This window comes from Bos taurus, chromosome 11, assembly GCF_002263795.3.
Source record: "Bos taurus isolate L1 Dominette 01449 registration number 42190680 breed Hereford chromosome 11, ARS-UCD2.0, whole genome shotgun sequence".
NCBI lineage: Eukaryota > Metazoa > Chordata > Mammalia > Artiodactyla > Bovidae > Bos > Bos taurus.
The window spans coordinates 87,002,883-87,023,722 of NC_037338.1; the positions used below are offsets into that span (position 1 = coordinate 87,002,883).

The window sequence follows — 20,840 nt, forward strand, 5'->3', positions numbered from 1 at the left end:
TTGTCATTTGTTCCTTTTCTCCCCAGCCTCTCAGAGATACTGCTTCTGTCTTCCTGTTAGTTTGTGTGTCTTTGTCTTCATTCAATCGGTAACTGGTTATTGACTGTATCAGCTGTGTCAGGCCCAGTGCTGTGGGTTGACAGTGTAACAGTGGATAGGATACCACCCCTTTCCTTGCAGAGGTCATTATTAGGAAGTAAAACAAGAAAGTAGACAGTTTCCGGTCAGCGTGATGAACACTCTTAACTGAAGTAAGGAGCCTGGAACTGGAAACTAGTGGGAAGTATGGCAGATACTTGGCAGAAACCTTCCAGAGGAATTGATTTCCGAGGAACGACTGGAAGGCTGGTTCTGTGTTCTAGATGAAGGGGGTGGGGTGCAGAATGGGAGAAGGGTCTTGGAAGTAAAGGGAACATTGTCTGCCAAGATCCAGAAGAAGGTAACACACATGGCTGGGCATTTGCCCTTGAGGGACGGGGTAGCTCAGGCTGAAGGGGTGCTCTGCAGCCAGGGTACGATGATCCTGTGGGCTGGGTGTGGTGGTGCAGCTGCAAGAGTGATAGGATGAGACCTGCATTTCTGAAGGATTATTAACTTCTGGCTGCCACCAGGAGAGGGGATTAGATCAGATCTAACCCAGAAGCAGCAAGAACAGGCTGTGGTGATCTGCAGGAGAGACATGGTCCCTGTGTTACCTTTGCCAGACCTCCCCTTTAGAAACTGGGGCTTGGGAGGTTCTAGGGTAGTCTCAGAGAAGTCTGATCTGGCAGGCAGTGATTCCAGGGGGTTATCCTCCTTGAATAGCCAGGCAGCGTGTCCAGAGGCATCCACCGATAAAGACTTGTGTCTGTCACAAGAAGAGCCTTCCCTCAGTCCAGCACTGAGTTTTCTCACGGCGTCAGCCCATCTGGGCATGTCAGGAGAGGCCGACTAAATCAGCTTGCCCCCCTCTGAACTTCTCCTGGGAGAGGTCTCACTCTGTCTTCCTCTCAGGAGGGTGTTCTGCGGTTTGATCTTCAGCATCTGCCTACAAGTTCTTGATGTCTCGTGTCGAAGAGCCCTTCTTCGTGTAAGAAGTATGTAGAATCCACCAGTGGGAGGGCAAACGAGCACTGAGCAGGGCGTGGAGGCCGGATCGGGAGTCTGCTCAGCTGATGAGGAGCCTCCGGCTGGGCATCCCTCTGTGTGGAGCGGGGTGGGGCGGTTCTGTTTTTGCAGGAAGGCCATTTCACCAGCTTGTGCAAAGATGGTGGCAGTGGAGAGAACTGGGACAATTGACAACAGTTGTAAGATAGGCTTGGCCGTTGCCTGGACGTGGGGGGAAGGGAGAGGAAAGGACCACACGCGACAGCCGCTTTCTCCCTGGTGAATGTGTGGGCACGGAGGTGACTGCTTGAACCAGGAGGAGAAAGGGGATGATAGAACTGGAGGAGACCCCCGCTCACTTCTGTTTGTCTGGATCCATTTCTCAGGCTGGGTTTTTTTTTGTTCCAAGCACTGGGAGCTTCACACAAGAGGGGACCCATTGCTGGCCAGGTGGTGAGAAGCAGCTTTTTTGATCAGCGTTAGCTTATCTTAGAAGATCTTCTTAGTTTCAACTCTGTAGCTCAGATGTAACCAAGCAAAGTCAAAAAGCCACCCAGAGACTGCTCCCAAGTGGCTGAGCTTATGGGGACGGTCAGTGCAGAGTTGTTCTTGCTCAGCTGAGCATTGTGTGGCAGCTTGTACCTAAGTGTTCCTCCCTAACCTATCTTTCTGCCCTGCTGCCTCGTACACCGTGAGGATTTATGGTGCCACTTGTCTTTACTTGGAACCTGTTCTCCGTGACACTCCTTCAGAGCAAAAGAGCCCAGGGGTCTGAAAGCCTGCCGTCTTTGCTAAGATTTTTATCAAACTCACCAGGCTGACATTTTTCACAGAGATTTATTTGAGGCCTATAGAACCAGAGAAGTGTGTGTTGAATATGCAATTCATGCCAAATATAGGCAGTTTGGACAACGATTTGTATTAACGTCTTATAAACCAGTTACGAAAACCCTTTTTCCCCCACCCCCGCTTTGAGGCTGTGCTGAAAATGAAGACAGCTTAATGTTCTTTCAGCTTGTTAATTTTTGCCTGTGTACTCTATACCATCTTTCTTGAGTACTTGAAATCTTTTTAGAGTAAATGCACTTCCTGATTTATATGGTCTCTGCCACTTACTTATCCCAATAGCTAGCTAGTCTTTTATGACCAAATGGGTTTTCTCCAGCTCTTTCCCCATTTTCTCAGTGTTCTCTTTTTCTGTCTCTGAGAGACCAGGATCTGTTCTTTTGTTTGTTTGCTTTTTAAATTCCAGGGCCTAATTCAGCTGAAGCTTTCAGGACTAATGCCAGAAACAGTTTTTCAAGTTTGGGTTCCTCTGATATATAATTTAATCGTAGGTTCTTCCTAATTAACACCTTTGGCAACTGCATGGGCTCCAGAGGGAATCCAAGTCCTGTGGCACCCAGCCCAAACCTGCCAGGGTGCCGAGTACTGTTCCTGTTGGAAATGCTTCTGGGCTCCAAGGCCCCATGGGTCAGTGAGCTCCGAGACCACACATGACGGACACGTGATGCCTGGCATGCTTGATAATGTGTATGGATGCGTAAGGGCTTCCCAGGTGGCGCTAGTGATAAAGGACTCACCTGCCAGTCAATGTAGGAGATGTAAGAGACACAGGTTTTATCCCTGGGTCTGGGAGATCCCTTGGAGGAAGGCATGGCAACCCACTCCAGTATTCTTGCCTGGAGAATCCCGTGGACAGAAATGCCTGGAGGGCTACAGTCCACGGGGTCAAAAAGAGTTGGACCTGACTGAAGCAACTTAGTGCGTGTACACACACACACGAATGCATAAACTTGAGAAAAAGAATAATTACTTGTTTATTAGGAAGCTATTTGAATTAGAAGACTAAAAGTCAATTGATTGAAGATGTATGATTTTTTTTTTAAACACATAAGTTTTTTAAATTTGGAAAGTACTCCTGGAACCAGAGTACCTGCATGTAGGGCAGAGTTGAACACAGAGTTATACTTACTCACACCAGCGCTCCTGGTTTTTTTTAAGAAATAACACTGGAACTTACTCAGCATAATGCATGAAATGTACAGAACTCTTTGAAAAGAGAGATGATTGCGTATTAAGAAGCATAAAATCTCAAGGACACTTGTTTCACTTAGTTGTAACACACAAGCACACGTCATTGCTGCTTGGGATGGGAGTGCTCGGTCACTCAGTTGTGTCCAACTCTGTGTGACCCCATGGACTGTATAGCCCGCCAGACTCCTCTGTCATGGGGATTCTCCAGGCCGGAAAACTGGAGTGGATCACCATTTCTTTCTCCAGGGGATGGATCTTCCTGACCCAGGGATTGAACCCGCATCTCCTGTGTCTCCTGCGTTGCAGGAGGATTCTTCACCCACTGAGCCACCAGGGAAGGCATTACTGCTTGGGATGTTTTGGCATGATTTTCCAGAAGGCTGAAGGACATAGTTACATAGTGCTTCCTTGCAGTTACTCCTTACCTTCACCTCTTAAGATGGTAACATTTTTATGAGCTGTCCGTTTGGCAAATACATTATTTTAGTTTAGCATTAGATTTGACAGTACCTTACAGAGTATTTAGTGTCTCCTTTTTATATAGATACTCTCTTCCTCGTTTTAAAGTTTGGGGCTAGGGACTTGGTCTTTTATTTTGTCTTATGATTGCAGCACACTTCTGGGGGCAAGATGGTGAAAGACTGGTCTCTCTCCCACAGTCTCTGGAAACGAGGCAGGCGGCAGAGAGAACTTTGGCCGACAGAAGGTTCTGCTTTTCGTGCAGAGTCCATTGTGCAGGCAGACGTGCTTTCTCCCATAAAGTAGATCTCATCTGCAGATCACTTAGGCGGCGTTTAGCCCTCTCGGCCAGGCCATGCTGGCTTCTGGAGGCCACATTCTCCTGGTTGTCGTCCTGTCGCCCAGGTAGCCCTTCCAGTCAGTCTGCTTTCGTGGCTTTTCCTGCTCTCGGGCCCGGTGATTGAGCCTCGGCGCTCTCCCTTTGGTGCTGGGGCTTAGTTCTTGTCTCTTTGTTTTCCCCTCAGGGAGCTCACCTGTCCCCCAGGCTCCATAGGGACACCTGTGTGCTACGGACTTCCAAACTTCTGTCTCCAGCCTTTCCTTCCCCTCGGAGCTGCAGAGTCACATACCCACCAGTCTGCTGGGCCATGGAGGTGGAGACCTTTCCACTAGACGTCTCATTGGTGCCCTCTAGTTATGTGTCCACAGCAGAATTCCTGGTCCCAGCTCCCCACCCTCCCCTCTTCTCACTTCGTTGCTTACTCAGTTCCTCGGCCCAGAGCACAGGCACAGCTGTGTTTCCTCGCCTGTCCTCTTCGTGTGTCCTTGTCCAGTCCATCTAAACCTCACATCAACTCTTTTTCCAGTATTGGTTCAAATCCAGCCATTTTTCAGTACTTCTGCTTCTGCCACACATCTGGGTTACCTTAATGGCCTCTTACCGGGTCCTTCCTCTTTCCCTTTGTCTCTCTTGCATTCTGTTTTTCATACAACAGCCAGGTTAATTTAAAATATAAAAATAGGACTTCCCTGGTGGTTTAGTGGTGAAGACTCCATGCTTCCACTGCAGGGGGTTCCTCACCTGGTCAGTGAATTCCGTATGCAGCCTAACGTGGCCAAGAATAGTGATGATAAAATATAAAAGCAGCCAGTCAGAGTCTACCAGTCTTCTCCTTGACAGCCCCCAAGGGCTTGTCATTTTGCTCAATAACATCTTAGCTCCTATCATTAACTTAGAATGCCCTACAAAATGGAAAAGTTTAAAACACAGGAAACTCCGTTTTCTCTAACCATCAGAGAACAGGTCTCTGAAAACGTTTATCCGTTTACAGAGATCGACAAGTGGTTAGAGCAAAAGACCAAATCCCTCGTCATCGCTGCCAGCATCAGGGAATAACTTACAGGTCGTAAACTAATCCCAAACACAGAATTAGTAGAGAAGAAAATTAAAGTTAGAAACAGAGAGTCCATGCAGCTCTCCTTTGGATTCATCTGGTGCCAAGGGAACAAGCTGTGCTTGGGCTGTTCTTCTTGGTGCTAAAGTCTTTCTGACACTTTCAGGTGAGTCCATTGTGTGTTTTATGTTGAGATGGCAAAAACTGTTGAAGAATAATTTTCAGAAAAAAGGAAAGTCATGACTTTCACATAGATCTCAAAAAAACGTGTTAAAAATTTCATTTAACTTATTAAAGGAACCAGGCATGTGTCATCAAAGGTGAAGTCTAAAATAGCACAGATTTACGTGGAATAAGGTGATGCTGAGTTGGGAATGTACAGATGAATAGATTGGCTTTTCCGAAGGTATGGAGGGTTATCTGTCCATGACAGAATTCTTTCGCATGACTGTTAGCAATTCATCTTGCATTGCTGTCAGTTACTTACAGTTCACACAGTTGTAAAATGTATCCCATGGAATCAGAATCAGGTAATCTTGAAAGGCATGCTCTTAGACCAGGAGTTTGGCAAACTAAACACCTAACTAAATGCCTACTGCCTTGGAACAGTGCAGCCATTCATTTATTATGTGTTGTCTACAGCAGTTTTCTGACCAAAGAGGTAAAGTTGAGTAATTATGATAGAAAGACCCCGTGGTCTGCAAGCCCCGAAATCTTTAAGAAAAAGTTTGTGGACCCCCTACTCTTGATTATACATAACTTTCCATTGAAGCACAAAATCTTCCTTATATTTACTTACTTATTTATATATTTATATAAATAAAAAACATGAATAAATATGTAATGAATGTGTATTTTTCTTTATTATGATATAAAAAACATGGACACAGGGATATTGTTTCTTTTTTTCCCAGTTATATTCCTACCACCAAAAGCAGTGCCTTTTATGCTGTAGGCATTCGATTAATATGTGCTGAAAAATTAATAAAACATATATGAGATAATCAGATAACTGTAATTTGAAGAATCTTAGATAATGGTCATATGTTTTACAGTGGCTGCTTTGCAGTGATTTTTAGCTCTTCTTATACCACATTTGAATTTAGCATCTGCCTTTTTCTGCTACCATTAGTGAAGTTAAAAAGTTAAGAACATGACTCATAAGTGCTAGACTGTAATTTTTATACAACAGGATAAGGATCAGTTCCTTTGCTCTGACAGTATGTTCTAATCAGAACGATCACAGAATCTTGGGATCATGCAGTCCTTATGCATTTCTGAACTTCCCTGGTGGCTCAGATGATAAAGCGTCTGCCTACAGTGCAGGAGATCTGGATTCAATCCCTGGGCCGCAAAGATCTCCTGGAGAAGGAAATGGCAACCCACTCTTGCCTGGAAAATCCAATGGATTGAGGAATCTGGTAGGCTACAGTCCATGGGGTTGCAAAGAGTCGGACATGACTGAGCGACTTCACTTTCACTTTCAATCATTATGTTTGTGAAGGCTGACAGATTTCTAAAAGAAATGCCTCATCCAAAAGATGTATGACTGGTGCTGTTGTGAGATAAACTCTTTCCTAAAAAAATATAGAAGGAGAATATGAAAGTAAGGACATTGAGCTTCTTTTGTACCTCTTTTGAAATGTGTGGGGGAACTTTGGCTTTGCATCTAGGATCAGATCAGATCAGTCGCTCAGTCGTGTCCGACTCTTTGCAACCCCATGAATCGCAGCACACCAGGCCTCCCTGTCCATCACCAACTCCCGGAGTTCACTGAGACTCACGTCCATCGAGTCAGTGATGCCATCCAGCCATCTCATCCTCTGTTGTCCCCTTCTCCTCCTGCCCCCAATCCCTCCCAGCATCAGAGTCTTTTCCAGTGAGTCAACTCTTCGCATGAGGTGGCCAAAGTACTGGAGTTTTGGCTTCAGCATCATTCCCTCCAAAGAAATCCCAGGGCTGATCTCCTTCAGAATGGACTGGTTGGATCTCCTTGCAGTCCAAGGGACTCTCAAGAGTCTTCTCCAACACCACAGTTCAAAAGCATCAATTCTTCGGCGCTCAGCCTTCTTCACAGTCCAACTCTCACATCCATACATGACCACAGGAAAAACCATAGCCTTGACTAGACGAACCTTTGTTGGCAAAGTAATGTCTCTGCTTTTGAATATGCTATCTAGGTTGGTCATCACTTTCCTTCCAAGGAGTAAGCGTCTTTTAATTTCATGGCTGCAGTCACCATCTGCAGTGATTTTGGAGCCCAGAAAAAGAAAGTCTGACACTGTTTCCATTGTTTCCCCATCTATTTCCCATGAAGTGATGGGACCGGATGCCATGATCTTCGTTTTCTGAATGTGGAGCTTTAAGCCAACTTTTTCACTTTCCCCTCTCACTTTCATCAAGAGGCTTTTGAGTTCCTCTTCACTTGCTGCCATAAGGGTGGTGTCATCTGCATATCTGAGGTTATTGAGATTTCTCCCGGCAATCTTGATTCCAGCTTGTGTTTCTTCCAGTCCAGCGTTTCTCATGATGTACTCTGCATATAAGTTAAATAAACAGGGTTACAATATACAGCCTTGACAAACTCCTTTTCCTAATTGGAACCAGTCTGTTGTTCCATGTCCAGTTCTAACTGTTGCTTCCTGACCTGCATACACATTTCTCAAGAGGCAGATCAGGTGGTCTGGTATTCCCATCTCTTGAAGAATTTTCCACAGTTTATTGTGATCCATCTAGGATAGGATGGGCTTATGCATTATAATGATTGGAAATGCATCATTTTTCTTCCTGTGCTTTTAGCTGGAGCTGCTGGAAGTGCCGTGCCTGCTGCTTTCTAAGATTTGGCTTCTAGTATGGACCATTGATCCAGTACGATTCAAAGCCAAGACTGACGGCTCTTATGTTTACTAATCTGATGTCAGAGATTCCCCAGATGTGAGATCTCTTTGACCCACTAGTATACGCTGAAATGGCCCTGAATATGTTAATGTTCACATGGAATCCTAGAAGTGACGGATGACGTTTTCCTCTCAGATGCTCATTTAAGCAGAGAGATATTAGAGATAGTGACAGAAGTAGTTTTGTTAGAAATTCCTATTCTTTTTTTTTTTTAATTGAGAAATTCCTATTTTCTAGTGCCAATTGCAGCATATTTTCTTGGTTTAAGGAGGCAGTACCTGATGTATCTGGGGAACTTTCTAGCATCAGAGGACATACAAGACAGAGCATGAACTGGACAGATAAATGCTGAAATGTTTTCCACAATAAATGGTTTCTTCACATGCTGCAAAGGAACAGGGGAAGCTTTTGAAGCACAGAACACTAGAGCAGGTCAGGAGCTTTGGGGTCATCTAGTCCAGCCCCTTAATTGATAGCTGAGAAACCGAGTCATTTGTTCAAGGTCAAATGACAAGCTAGTTCCAGAGCTGGATTGTGAAGACATTTCGTCATTCCCTGTTGGTTATGGAAGGAATTTTAAAATTCATCTGACCTGAGTTTGAATTTCTGGATTGCCACTTACACGAATTTGGTGACCTCGAACAAGTTACTTATCCTGACTGAGCCTCTGTTTCTTGAGCTACAAAGGAAGAATGATTTTGTGAGACAGCTGTGTGCAGTAGACAGTCATTTATCATGGTGCTTGCTGCCTGACAGACGTTCAGCTGATTATTGCTGTTGTACGTTTTTGCATTGAGTAAAATTTGATGGGTCCAGTGGCAAAGAGTATATTTTATATTTAGCATTATATGAATGTGGGCTTTTATGTGGGCTTTTAGGAAGAATGTGATATTGAACAAAATAAATATATACTGAAAAGGTTGTGACAAAATCACAGGTGTGAGTGAAGAAAATGATGTGAAAAATATGATTTGATACTGTTCAGTCTGTTACAAGTCATGTAAACTAGAGGTGGAGAGAGCACTACTGAATGCCTTTGGTTTTGCTGTTATTGAAACAGAAAGCAGTGATGAAATTTGGTTGCTTAAATTAAAAATCTGAGTTTTAAAACTGAAGTCCGTTTCCCACATTCTATTATCAAAAGCACACTATAGAAAATGGCCAATAAAGACAAGTAGAAAACTCACAATTCCATTAACCAAAGTGAAAGTGAAAGTCGCTCAGTTGTGTCCAGCTCTTTGCGACCCCATGACTATACAGTCCCTGGAATTCTCCAGGCCAGAATACTGGAGTGGGTAGCCTTTCCCTTCTCCAGGGGGTCTTCCCAACCCAGGGATTGAACCCAGGTCTCCCACATTGCAGGCGGATTCTTTACCAGCTGAGCCGCAAGGGAAGCCCAAGAATACTGGCGTGGGTAGCCTATCCCTTCTCCAATGGATCTTCCCGATCCAGGAATCAAACTGGGGTCTCCTGCATTGCAGGTGGATTCTTTGCCAACTGAGCTGTCAGGGAAGGGCAAACACATTTTAACATTTTGCTCTATTTTTTCCATTGTTTTAAATTGATAATAATCTAATATCTTGCTTTTTTCTCACTTCCTGTTTTTCTATGTTATTATAAACTCGTAGAGATCACTTATTATATGGTTGAGATGAGGCATGCGATTTGAAAGGGACTGCTTGAGTGTTTTCTTCAAAAGATATTTGTTCCCAATATCTCTTATAGCATTGCCATACTGAGGATGGTTCTGGTAATTTAAGATAAGAGTTTTCGGTGACAAGGCCCCTGGCTGCAGGTTGCCCACTGTATCTGATGCTGGTCAACACCCGAGGCACATGTGCTTTTTTAGACTTACTGAAGGGCAACCCGAAGGATTTTCAGGTTTGACTTTAATTGCTGCTGTTCTGTGTTCTGCTCATTTGTGTCCAACTCTTTGCGATCCTGTGGACTGTAGCCCGCCAGTCAAGAAGTCTAGAGTAGGTTGCCGTTTCCTCCTCCAGGGAATCTTCTGACCCAGGGATCAAAGCTGAGTCTCTTGGGTCTTCTCCATTGGCAGGCAGATTCTTTCGCACCATCTTGTTAATCTTAGCTGCTTGACTTTAGAACCTGGTCTCTATGTAAGAAGTTAAACCAGTGAAATTACAGCTCAGAAGTATTAAATACAGTGGTCAGAGTAGAAGAAAGGAAAGAAATTTTAAATATAGTTAGCAAGTTCAGAATGAGTGAGATAGGGCTTTGCAATGGTATCTGTGAAAAAGGGGTTGGGGGTTTTGTTTAGCTCTAACTCAAAGGAATAAATTAAGCAGGATGTTGGCAGTGATTCCACATGTGAGTGGGGCTGGGGAAGGACAAGAGATACAGTGAAGGGGTGTTCTTGAGGTTGTTAATATGCTTGTTCATTGAGAAATATTTCACAGATAGAGGATTAGAGAAAGCTCAGAAAAAGAGTTCAGGAATTATGTTATCAGGCACCATCTAGAGAAGGCATGTTTATAGGATTTAGGAAAAGAATAAGTTCATAAAAGAAAGGCACCCCATGGGAGGTAAAGAAAATGATGGCACATTAGATTAAGGAAGAAACTTCATTACTGAGTGTGTGGGAAGAGCTATCCGAATACATGAGGCAGTGGAAAAGGAAAGAGAAGACAAATGTGAATGAAAAACCTGATGCATTTTAAATTGAGTTTAACTCTGAGTTCAGAGATGGGTATTTTTTAGATGTCTTGATTCATGATAATGTAGATGGAACATACATTTAATTTTGTTCTCTAAGAAAAGCATTTAAAAGATAAAGCCAAGCCCATAGGAAAGATCTGCGGGGATAAGACATCTTATGGAAGGTGATAGACCTAACTTTATGGAGAAAAATAAGTGAGGCACTTATAAGAACAGCAGGTTAGTGGCAGTTAATTCCAAGCTCCGTGTATTTTCATTACTTTTTCTAATTAACAGAAAAAGAGAGGGATGAAAAGCAGAGTGAGCTTCTTTTCTAACTTACCCAACCTCACAGCAGATCTCTTGTAATTGAATTTTCTCTTATGCATGAAATTGCTTTATAAGGTGTTGTGTTCTATTTGTAATCTTTCAGTTATATGTTCAAAATTGTGAAATGGGAAGTAAGGCATGAGTGTCAGGTGGCTAATAAAGCATTCTGTTCTAATACAAACAAGTTGTTTGTGTCTTTACAAGGGGGAAATGTGGACTTCCTATTTTAATCTAAACACTTTCAGGCAGTAACAGTATCTTTGGCATTTTTCTCAACAAAGGAAATCCTCTCCATTTCCCATCACATTTTATTGGGTCACCAGAATAGCAGACACACAGAGAGCATTAATGTGTAACACTCAGGAAGTAATTTTCTGAACATCCTGTCACATTTTCAAAAGTTAATTTCAGTTCCGGCGAGGCAAAAATGAACATAATTTCCATATGGAAATATTTGACGCATGTATGACATTAACTTTATTCTGTTAATATGTTTTTAGATGATACTTGTTTTTGCTAAAACGGTTGCACATCTGGCATGCCTGTTTGCTTGAAAGCTTCCTATTCAGATGCTGGTTTAGTTTTGAATCAAATACTGACCAAAGATCATGCCTTTCCAGCTCTGGTGATTCCTTCCGTCTTGGTGCTCACCAGGTTCATCTCTTTACCATTCTTGTTTCGGGCAAAAGAGAGATGGGAATCACTCTGGTACTCCAGGGGCCTGTTGGTATGGTCACCTAGACGGTGGTGGTAGAAGGTAGTGCTTACAGCCAGGGGTCGGTTTTGAGTTTCTGAGTTTGCCTGATAGTCTGAATCCTCTGGCACTTTCTTTGACAGATACGCCTATTACCTACTGTGGAGTTGTTGTGTTTTGTTTTTTCTTTTTTAACCTTAAAAATAGAAGACAAGTTATACAAACAGGTAAGAAATTTGGGCTACATTCTTTTAAAAGGCCAGGCTAATACAGAAAACAAGAAGAAAGTTCTAAGACTTGGACTTCCTTTTACTTGGGTTTGGTGTCCTCTCACAGTCCAGGCAAGTCTGTCTTCCAGTGCACATGTGCCCAGATGTCAGCACGCTCAGGGCATGACTTCTGTGTGTTTTACTTTCTGCTGTATCCCTGGTGACTAGAACCGTGTCTGGTACTTTGTGGGCTCTAACTGAACATGTGCTGATTTGAAGGAATGAGTATTGACACTTCATTTAAAAAATTTTGTTATGTATATGTTTCAAATATGCATAAGAGTAAAGATGGATATAATGAGCCTCCATCTATCCATCTCCTTGCTTCAGTGTCATCTGCTTTTCCCCCATGCCCTTTTGGGTGGTGATTGTGGGATTGACTTGTGTTATTAGCAGTTTAAATTGCTCTAGAAGGTAGTTTTGAAAATTGTTGTTGTTGCTGTTCAGTCACTCAGTCGTGTCTTTGCGACCCCATGGGCTGCAACATGCCAGGCTTCCCTGTCTTTCACTATCTTCTGGAGTTTGCTCAAACTCATGTGCATGAATCAGTGATGCCATCCAATCATCTCATCCTCTGCCATCCTCTTCTGCTTCAGTCTTTCCCAGCATCAGGGTCTTTTCCAGTGAGTAGGCCCTTCGCATCATGTGGCCACAATTACTAAATGGAGGGAATTCCTTGGTGGTCCAGTGGTTAGGACTCCATGCTTTCACTGCCAAGGGCCCAGGTTCATTCCTTGGTTGGGGAGCCAAGATCCCATGACTTCCCTGCATTGCACAGCAGATTCTTAACCACTGGACCACCAGGGAGGTCCCTGTACTGAATCTTGAAGGATGTGTAGGAATTAACCAGTGAATGGGGTAGAAAGAAAGAGAGAGCTTTCTGCACACAGGGATTGAAATTTGAGCCTCAGATCTGTTCAGTGCACTGGGAAGGAGCTTAGGTTTTCCAGGGGTAGGGAGGGGCAAGAGATAAGTAAAACTGGAGAGATAAAAAGGCCTATATCTAAACCTTTGTACAGTGTTTTTGGTTTTAGTTTAAAGTGGTGTGGCATGCTTTTGATGGGTTTTATTCAGGGGTGTGAGATCAGATATGGGGATAAGATTATTCTGCCTGTAGGAAGGGGGGACTTTGAAGCAGGGGTTATGCCTGTTAGTTGCTCAGTCCTGTCCAACTCTTTTCGACCCCACGGACTGCAGCCCTCCAGGGGATCTTCCTGACCCGGGGATCGAACCCGGGTCTCCTGCATTGCAAGCAGATTCTTGACCGTCTGAGCCACCAGGGAAGCAGGAGTTAGGATTGTAATTGATCAGGAAAAGTTCTGTGAGCTCCCTCTGAGATACTGGCAATGCATGGTGAAGGAAGACACAGAAGAGACAATAAGGAGGTAATACATCCTTAGGGCTTGGTGATCATTAGGTCGTTGTTCAGTGGCTAAGTCATGTCAGACTTTTTGCGACCTTATGAACTGCAGCACGCTAGGCTTCCCTCTCTTTCACTGTCACCTGCAGGTTGCTCAGACTCATGTCCATTGTGTCAGTGATGCCATCCAGCCATCTCATCCTCTGTCGCCCCCTTCTTCTCCTGCCCTCAATCTTTCCCAGCATCAGGGTCTTTTCCAATGAGTTAGTTCTTTGCATCAGGTGGCCAAAGTATTGGAGCTTCAGCATCAGCATCAGTCTTTCCAATGAGTATTCAGGGTTGATTTCCTTTAGGACTGACTGGTTTGATGTCCTTGCAGTCCAAGGGACTCTCAAGAGTCTTCCCCAGCACCGCAGTTCAAAAGCATTAATTCTTAGACACTGAGCCTTCTTTATGGTCTAACTCTCACATCTGTTCATGGCTACTAGAAAAACCATAGCTTTAGGATTGACTGGTTGGATCTTCTTGCAGTTCAAGGGACTGTCAAGAGTCTTCTCCAGCACCACAATTCGAAAACATCAATTCTATGGCACTCAGCCTTCTTAATGGTCCGACAACATCCGTACATGACTACTAGAAAAACCATAGCTTTGATTGTACAGATCTTTGTCAGCAAAGTGATACCTCTGCTTTTTAATACACTGGCTAGGCTTATCATAGCTTTCCTTCCAAGGAGCAAGTGTCTTTTAATTTCATGGCTGCTGTCACTGTCCACGGTAATTTGAGTCCAAGAAAATAAAAATTGTCACTGTTTCCATTGTTTCCCCATCTGTTAGCCATGAAGTGATGGGACCAGATGCCATGATCTTAGTTTTTTGAATATTGAATTTTAACCCAGCTTTTTCACTCTCTCCTTTCACCTACATCAAGAAGGCTCTTTTTAGTACCACTTTGTTTTCTGCCATTAGAGTGGTATCCATCTGCATTTCTGGGGTCGTTTCTCACAATGAAAGTTGTGAGTGAGTTAAGTTCTTGAATTTCCTGGAGAGAAAAAAGAGCTTTTGTCTCTCATAAAGGTCTCTTCTCAGTCAATATCACAAATACACTAAGTTCACTAAGGGCCTCAACCCTGAATTATAGGCTGGACCCCTGCTTCTTCGTAAAGATCATCTGAAACAATTGATGTTTCAGTTTGATGTTGTGTGGCTTGTTGATCAGTTGGTAACTCCATCTGTATGTGTGCCTCTCTCCTTTTGGGAACGTTATTTTACTTTAGGAAAAATGCTCTATTAAGAAAAAAGTCAAACGTATAAACCGAAGTAGTCCTTTGTAACTGCCATTCCCACCACTGTTGTTAACAAGACGGAGCACATTGTCTTTCCCTCCAGGCCTGCCCTGCAAGCCCTGCCCGCACACCAGCTGTGATTTTGCAGAATCGGGATCTCATGGTGCATACTGTTCTGAGAGAGATTTTTGTCATGTAATGGTATATCAATATTATTCTGATCAGATCAGATAAATATAAAGTAAACCCATTCTTTCTAATGATTCCACAATATTTCGTTATATAAGCATGTCATAATTTATTTGCCTAGTTTCCTATTAATGGGTATTCACCACTCATTTCTTTGAGTTCTCTAAACCAGTGCTGTTCAGAAAAACTTTCTCTGATGGAGATGTTCCAAGATCTGCTCTGTCCAACATGGCAGCAAATAGCCATGTGTGATTATTGAGCATTTAAAATGTGCTCAGTGTGCCTAAGGAACTGAATTTTACATTTTATTCCATCTTAGTTAAGTCTAAGCAGCCACATGTAGCTAGTGACTCCTGTGTTGGACAACACAGAGTCAAGTCAGGTCATCAAGCTGTTTGCTTGGATCATGTTACTTGGACCTTCATAAATTATAGTTTAATGCTTCTTTGATGTTTAACAGTCATAGGAAGTTTCTTTTGTAAACCTGTTTTAAAGAAATACTGTCCAGTTAGAGTTCCTTAGAGAGAGATCTATGAAATGCTTCTCAAGTTTAGTTCTAAAAGAGAGCTTCTCTTTCCAGACATCTCAGTATGCTTCTTTTATCAAGTAAATAATGTCCCTCTACCTTATTATACATCACTTTTTGCCTTGGTTGCCATGGAGTCCGATTTTTGGAGTCCAGTTTTTGGTTCTGCTACAGGGGGTGATCTTTTCCCTTTCATCACTCCCCCCACCAAACGACATAGCTTTCCTTTCATTCTGAGTTTGAAGATGTCATTATGTGTATGCTTTTCCTTGTAAAGCGCTTCTCTTTTTGAAAATGATTAGATTTATGTCAAGTTTTTGAAATCTATCCTAAGACTTCACTAAAAAAAAGATTAATACAATATACATACTACATCCTTCCCACAACCTTGTACATACACACACATACCATATATCCTAGTAGGGCCGTTATATTGTCATCTGTAGGAATCCGGTCTGTCATCATAGTGGGGAACACGCATATGTAAAATCTGAAATAGACTTTCCACCTGGGTTGTAGAAAGTTACTTAAGTGCATTATGGTTTGTTACATTTTATTCAATTATGAATTGAACTTGGGTTCTTCTACCCTCTTTTGCTCTGTCAATATAATGCTCTACTTTGGCTTTCTTTGGGAATATATGGAAAATCTTCTTTTGCTTGAATTTAAAGTACATTCTTCAGGATTTCCTAGTTCCACATTGCACCTTGTAGATACATATTAACTGCTAAATGTTGGGGCAAAATATTTTTTGGACTCCCCCCCTCCAAAAAAAAAAAAAATATCAGTGTTGAGGAGTGTAACCTTAATTTTAAAACATTTTACTCTTCCTATGTCTCTGCCAAGTTTCTTCAGGATACCTTTAGATTTTACATGGACTTTAGAATTAGAAGGCATCAGAATATGCTGAAAAATTTTTAATAAATTCCTTTGCCTGTAAGGAAGTAGGATAGAACCAGGAAACTGCTGATGTGGTAACCAGGATAGCACACTAAAACCATCTGTGTAACTCCTGGCAGGAATAAAATGACAAAACAAGATCTTGGAGAGTGGGTGTTACCAGGTGTGTGATCAAAAAGATAAATACATTCTCAAATGATTAAATTGGCCAAGTGCCTTTAGCACCCATGGGGCTGTTGCGTGTATTCTTATGTGCAGACATAGCCGTCAAGGTTATGCATTTTTAGCATAGTTAGGAAATTGGGACCGGAAAGGACTGGAAGCAGAGGATTTTAACATTGCTTGGAGTCTTTGGAGCTGTAGACTCTGGATGTGAACTTGAGGAAACTGCGTGGAATTTCAAGTGTAACTTGATAAACATCCAGTGATATTTGCTGCAGAGCCACAGTCTGGCTGTCTAGGGTAGAATGAAGAGGGCAGCACATACAGAATGGAGAGGAGACCCTACGAGAGCACGTTTGTCCCATTTAACAATGGACTTTGAAAAAGAGGGACCATGTTAAGATTCTTCCTTTTATCTTGAGCATTGAAGGGAGATGGAAGCTGAGGACTTTTTCATACTATTTAATGACTGTTTGCAATTTTTGGAAAAAGCAAAAATGAACAGTTTTTCATTCTAACTCAAATTAGAAATACTTAGGTTAAATATAGTACAGCTTTGAATACTTAAAAGAGAACTTGAAGATATTTGGTTTATGAAGGAATGTCATGGTTTTGAATAAGATTTTTGCTCTCTTGAATTGGCTGTGGTTCACTTGAGAGTAATTCTTTTAAGCCCTTTTCCTCAATTTAGCTGGACTATTTGGTGTTCACTAAGCTTGCATGTTCTGAATATCACCAAGCTCAAAGTCAGTAGATCTCCAGTGGATATATGCATTTAGTTTTCAGTGCATATAAAAGATATGTTTACATTATACTATATTGTGTGCAAGAGCATTACGTCTAAAAAATGTACTTATCTTAATTTTAAAATATTTTATTGCTGAAAAAGAGGGGGGCTTTCCTGGTGGCTCAGTGGTAAAGAATCCACCTGCCAATGCCAGAGATAGGGTTTGATCCCAGGGTCAGGAAGAATCCCCTTGAGAAGGAAATGGCAACCCACTCCAATTTTATTGCCCAGGAAATCCTGTGGATAGAGGGGCCTGGCGAGGCTACAGTCCATGAGATGCCAAGAAAGCAACTGAGCACGCACATTTGTACTTAGTTGCTAAGTTGTGTCTGACTCTTTGTGACCCCCACGGACTGTAGCCTTGCCAGGCTTCTTGTTCAAGTGATTTCCCAGGCAAGAAAAATGGAGTGGGTTGCCCTTTCCTTCTCCAGGGGATCTTCTTGATCCCAGGGATCAACAGCTTGTCATCTGACAACGCAGGGTTGTCATATACCTTCAATTTCTAAAGAATATAGTATCATAAAAGTGCAATAAAATGAGGTCTGTGCCTGTATTGGAGAATTCCCAGATAGGGACATCGGGAAGGCTCTCTTTGGGGATCTTTAGTTTTCTATAGAGAATCCACCAGTTTCTCACCAGGAGTGTTGGGGGTCTCGACTGGCAGGGATGGAAGCCCAGCAGCACGAGTGTGGCTCCTAGCCTTCCAGGAGTTTGTGTAGGCTACCAGTTAGTTTGCCAACTCCAGCCCTACAGCTCAAGTCACCACTGCCGGGTATCCACTCACATGGAGCAGCTTTCCTTCACTCTCTCCAGGGAATGATCCTCTGGTTTCTTAAGGGGCCTCATCAACTCTGTCATCTCCCCTCTGTTTGGGCCCATCTTCCCAGATACATGGAGCCTGGGAGTGCTGGGTCTCAAGGACTCTAAGGAAAGAATCTAGTCTCCTCTTTGTTATTACCTCTGTAATTTATACTGTGTTAAATCTGTTAACCACTGTATTTTCTTCTTTTGTTCTTTTTGTCCTTGCGGGTTATTATCTTTTATATTGATTTACTGTCATTTTAACTAGGCTTGGGAGGGAGAGGAGGTAATATATAGTTAGTGTGCCACTAAAGTGTTTGTCGGCTGATGGTGGTAGGGTGGCGTAAGTGATCTTACTTTTTCCTTTTCACCTGGCCTTATTTTATGATCGAGCTTCCCTGGTGGCCCAGGGGTAAAGAATCTACCTGCCAATGCAGGAGACGTGGGTTCAGTCCTTGGGTGGGGAAGATGCCCTGGAGAAGGAAATGGCAACCTACTCCAGTGTTCTTGCCTGGGAAATCCCATGGACAGAGGAGCCTGGCAGGTTGTAGTCGGACACGACTTAGCAACTAAACAACAATTATTTTATTTTATTATCATTTTATCTCAGTGGCTAAACCTACTTTTCAAAAACGGAATGAGAATTGAAACCATGGCAGATAATAATTTTTCTCTTTTTTAAAATTAATATTTTTAAATATTAAAATTAAATCGCTCTTTTGCTAATCTGATTTTTAGGAATGAGAGAACAAAGCACTACAAGTAAGGTACCTTTAAATGACTCATAATTACTCACACAAATGCATGTAAACTTGGATATGCAATTAGGCAGCTCATTATGTTGCAAATGCAATTACATGCTCAAATTCATGGTCACTCCCTTGGCTCACCCAGCTGTCTCTCTTGTCTTAGGCTTATTTATGATCGGTTATTAGTAATCCCCAGCTGTCAGAATTTGAAAATACATGCTGGTGCTAGTGGTGTCATTCAGCTAATAATGGAGGGAAAGTTTGAAAAGGAAGCTTGCCTTTGAGTTTATGTATGCAGGGTTGGTCGTCTTAGTTGGCAAAATCCATTCCCCTTCTGAAGGTACAGGCTTTCCATTTAGAAAAATTATCATTAATAGTGGTTAATGATATTTACAGTACAGTATACTCCATCATCTCTGATCTGCCATTCTGAAGTCCAAAAAGCTCTTAGTTGTTTTTTTGTTTTGTTTTGTTTTATTATAACTCATTGGCGGCAAAATCAGAAATGCTTCATTAGGACTCAAATCTGACATGTAATGGCAAGAGTCTTTCTAGTCTGTTTATCCAGATCACTAGCATGAAGATGTATGGATTTTGCCTCAGAAAACTTTTAATGTGTTTAGTTATGGACCACTGACCCAGACACCACTGAAGACTTTATATAAATGCAGTATACATACTCTGTTACCTTTTGAGAAGCCTAAGGTTCTGAGTGAGTTTCAGATGCTTTTTGGCCCCAGCTGTTTCTAATAAAGAATATTTGCCTTACAGTGAGAGTAACAGAGTCCACATTAGATATGGGTTAGAATTCTAGTAGGGGAAAACTTTAACTGATACATGTATTAGACCACTTGGGTATTTTACATACAGTTAGTTTCCCATTTTGATTCAGAGTTACTGTGAAAAAAGAAAGAAGTTATTTATTGTATGCTGATATAGTTCTACTAAATGGAGTAAACTAAAGTTTTTTAAACTGTTTTGTAGATAATTAGTTTAAAACTCAAGATAACAATTTCATATTTAATTGCTGTTCTATATTGTTAGTGACTTTTAGATTAATAGTAGGAAATACTCTCAGTGTTGTTATAAGTAAATGGAAAAAACTGTCATCTATATTGAGTTAGTACAGTTGGTTCTTTGTCTCTAATATTGTCAATAATTGTTAATCACCCTCGATCTATTAAAACCATCCATCCAGTAATCCTCAATGCTTAGTTCTGCCTTAGCCCAGCTTTAGGTGCTTCACAGTGGTTTTTCAAAAGAAGAAGAAGGGAAGGGATACCGTTTTCTGTCAACTCTCTGAGAATTTTACTATTCATTGCCTTTCCTCCCCACTCTTCATCATTTTTGTCCATTTCCAGAATATATGAGAATTTTGCGGTTTTAAACTAGGAGTATATGGTTAACCTCTTACAGGTAGCTTGTAATCATGCAGACAGATAATCTTGGGCACGTGGCATGTATTTTCATGTACCTTCAAATTGGTTCTTCTGCCCAATTGGATTAGAGCAAGCAGATACTTGGCTGCATTTGAGTCAAGGGCGTCCCATAGCAGGCCGATAAAGATTCTCTCCTCTTTTGGAGGACTGGTATTTCTGTTTAAATTGGTTGTCATTAAAATTGCCGAGAAACACCTCAGTATCCTTTATAGCAGTTTGTTGAGTCAGTTTCCAATTCTGTACTTTTACTGACCTGTGACTTTAGAAAATTCTTTATGAATAAACAGTGGAAGATCATTGACAGATCACTGAAGTTTAAAATAGAAGAATCTTCACCAAGTTTCTGAAACAAACTCTTACAGTGCATAAAAATGTAGATCATCAAAGAATAATCAGTTTTGACCGCAGTAGAGAATATAACAATATGATACTACAGAAAACCTAGAAACTTTTGAGATAGTAGTAATAGTACGTCTGTTGTTAAAAAAAAAAAAAAGATGTTTTCTTCAAGTTGTGAAGCATGAATTTTAAGAATAAGTTGATTTATTTTAAAATCTTAGTTGAAGGATTAACATTTTATGAGTAAGGACGGTGAGGAGTTTTTACACATGAATGAATACTGTGGTCATTACAGATACATCAGAGCTGTGCATGATGTGGTTAAACCCTCTTTGTTGGTTAAGCTGACCACTGTTTTTGCAATTAATTGGGGGTAGACCTTTGCGGAAAGCTCTTATGTGGATAAAACCTCTAGTTAATGCCAGCTAAATCAGTAATTTCAACTTTGTTATCATCATTTTGATGTTTTTTTCTCTGAGTA

The 20,840-nt window shown here is 41.9% G+C and overlaps 1 protein-coding gene across 3 annotated transcripts in view; it reads left to right on the plus strand.

The window, feature by feature from the left end:
* NOL10 (nucleolar protein 10) overlaps window positions 1-20,840 on the plus strand; it is an 89,949-nt gene that overhangs the window by 31,402 nt on the left and 37,707 nt on the right.